Genomic DNA, 3,223 nt, shown 5'->3' on the forward strand with positions numbered 1-3,223 from the left:
ATGAACGCTTTTTTCAACAACACCATATTGTCAGCTGTAAAGCAGAGTATAGTAGTCAAGTTACAGGAAGCAGTTGAAGTTCATCTTGGAACTGCTCTGACATGTACATCATTTGAATATGCCAAAAACAATATAGAACATTCACAGAGAATCACTGTCCCACTAATTCTATAGATCCTGGTTTAAGAATTGCAGTTATGTTATGTCCTTCAATTGGGAACTTTTAGAAGAGTGAAATCAACAATGTGACATCCATAAGCAATATCATCTCAGTTGAAACTCCTAACGCAGTCCCATCAAGTAAGAAAAAAACAAAAAAGAACAACTTTCAAAAGCCCAGAAATGTAAGCTGCTAGATAAAACAGAGCACAAAGGGAACTTCCCCTAGGATGGAAGTGGGTTGATTTGGCTAAACATTGCACAGTGACATTTTCCTGAGGCTGCATGATATAAAATGATGTCATCACCAGTGTCCTCTATGAGCACTAATGAAATGTGTGCATGTTTAAGCAAAACTGGTTCTAAAGATGAAGAATAGTGCTTGGAATTTGAGACAAGGAAGGTGCATCCTTTAAAAAAGTCTTTCATTACTCTTTTCTGGTATTGAAGTGACTTTTTATAAAACACATTTTCTGGATGTTTCTTATGCAATATGTGTTGTAAGTGAAAAGTTCATAAAACAACCTTGTATTATATTATTTTCAAAAACTTGCCTTAATGGAAGGGGAAAATGTTACTGTCTAGTATACTTCATGAAGCCTGTCAACACTTGTGAATGGACAAATATGGTGAATAATAGATAATCAGTGTTAATTTGTATGATATTATTCAAATGGATGGGATATATTTTTAAAGGAGTATGAGAACTTTTACAAACTCTCATCCCAGTGGAGCAAAACCCTGAGCAAACAGTTATTCAGCCATCTGATCCATGTTAATAAGCTTCTCATCTTAAATGAACTCTTCATCTCTTCTTTCTCTTAATTACTTAAACATAAATTGCTTCAGAGAAACTCACATCCCAGTATTTGAACTTTATACATAATACTCTCTGAAGTTCCTTTTTTATTTTTCAAGCGTGAACTGCCTCCCTTTAGTAAATGGATATCTGTTTACATTTTTCTCTTGGTTTGGTTCAAGATGTTTAATCATGAGATCTTACTATGATATATGAAATAGGATAATATAAAAACTAAAAATCTGTAGAATACATTAGAAAGCATTTTGAATAGAAATCTTGGTTCTTATTTAAAACATTACTGTATGCTATATATACTATGATGGAGTAAAACATGCCTTAATATTAAAAAAAAGCCACATAAAGATAAAGCTCTTTGGCAGCAGTGATGGGGGGGAGGGATCCTCAATATATACTTTTTAAATGAGTAAAGTGTTCTTAAAATAAAAAAAGAGAAAATCCCTGTGGATTATCCCAGCATTGATTGATCCATTTCTTGCATAAGCAACTATTCTTTTGTAATTCTAAACCTGATATGCTTTGTTTCCTTTAATTTTTTCGTCTCCCATTTTTTCTCATTTATATTTTTGCTTAATTTTAGTCTCTCCATTTTATTTTTATTTTTTTAACTTTTTTATTGTATAGTATAGCATATATACAAAACAAAGAATTAAAAAAGCAATCGTTTTCAAAGCACTCTTCAACAAGTAGACACAGGACAGTCCCTGAGTTTGTCATGGTCTACTATCCAGTCTTCTCAGATTTTTCCTTCTACCTGCTCCAGGATACAGGAGGCCAGAAGGTTTAAATATTTTTTTTTATCATCACAACATTTTTCCTTCGTGAAACATAACATATACAAAGAAGCAACAAATTTCAAAGCACAGCACCACAATTAGCTGTAGAACATATTTCAGAGTTTGACATGGGTTATAATTCCACAATCTTAGGTTTTTACTTCTAGATGCTCTAAGATACTGGAGACTAAAAGAGATATCAATTTAATGATTCAGTATTCATGTTCATTCATTAAATCCTATCTTCTCTGTATAACTCTACCATCACCTTTGATCTTTCTATCCCTCTCTTTAGGGGTGTTTGGGCTATAACTATTCTAGCTTTTTCATCTTAGAAGGGTCTGTCACTAATATGGGGTAGGGAGATAGAACCATCTATGTTCTGGAGAAGCTGGGCCCTTTAGGTTTCAGGACTTTTCTGGTCCAGGTACCCTTCTGGAGGTTGTGGGTTTCCGGAAAGTTACTTTAGTGCATGGAAACTTTGTAAATCTTATATATTGCCCTAGGTGTTCTTTAGGATTGGGTGGAATGTCCTGGTTGGGGGTTGGCGGGTTATGATAGGTAGCAAAGGATAACTGAAGCTTGTATAAGAGCAACATCCAGAGTAGCCTCTTGATTATTTGAACTCTGTAACTGATTATTATTAGTTACTCTTCTTTTCCACATTTTGGTCAGGATGGAATTGTTGATCCCACAGTGGCAGGGCCAGATTCATCACTGGAAGTCATCTCCCACACTGCCAGGGAGACTTTCACCCCTGGGTGTCATGTCCCACATGGAGTTGAGGGCAATGATTTCACTTGCAGAGTTGGGCTTAGAGACAGTGAGGTCACAAATGAGCAACAAAAGAAGTTCTCTAAGAGTAAGTCTTAGGCATGCAAATAGGTAGGCTAAGCTTTTTTTGCTACTTACATAGGCTTCACATTTTTTTTGTATGCTGTATGGCAGGGGTCACATTTCATTCTTTTTTCCATGTGAGTATCCTGTTATTACAAGTACCATTTGTTGAAATAGTTTTTTGTTGCTTCCTTTTTTCTTTCTCTTTGCTTGTTTGTTTTTTGGGAAGTGCATGGGCTGGAAATCCAACCTGGGTCTCTGCATGGCAGGTGAGAATTCTACCACTGAACTACCTTGCACTCCCCCTACCCATTTTATCTTTTACCTTCATCTTTAATTTTCATTTTCCTGACTTTCTTTTTTCTCATTTTTATCTGGTTTTCTCATTTTTCTGTATAATTTTATTCATTTCATCATTTTTCTGACTTCATATTTTTCTTTATTTGCTCTTCATATGTTTTTTCATTGTTCCTTTTTGGTGACATTTCCTCTTTTTCTTCAAACTATTTTAATTTTTCTAATTTTTTTTCTTATTTTGTTCAATTATTACTTCTCTCTATCCTGTTTTCCATCCTTCTTTCTTCTCTCCCTCCCCCTCTCTCTCCCTCCTTTCTTCCTTCTCCCATTCTCT

General features: G+C 34.8%; 1 pseudogene; it reads left to right on the forward strand.

Annotated features, from left to right (window-relative positions):
• On the forward strand, positions 1 to 538 carry LOC143651250 (RWD domain-containing protein 4-like; annotated as a pseudogene).
• Positions 539 to 3,223: the final 2,685 nt, after the last annotated feature.

This window comes from Tamandua tetradactyla, chromosome 12 (genome assembly GCF_023851605.1).
Source record: "Tamandua tetradactyla isolate mTamTet1 chromosome 12, mTamTet1.pri, whole genome shotgun sequence".
Classification (NCBI taxonomy): domain Eukaryota; kingdom Metazoa; phylum Chordata; class Mammalia; order Pilosa; family Myrmecophagidae; genus Tamandua; species Tamandua tetradactyla.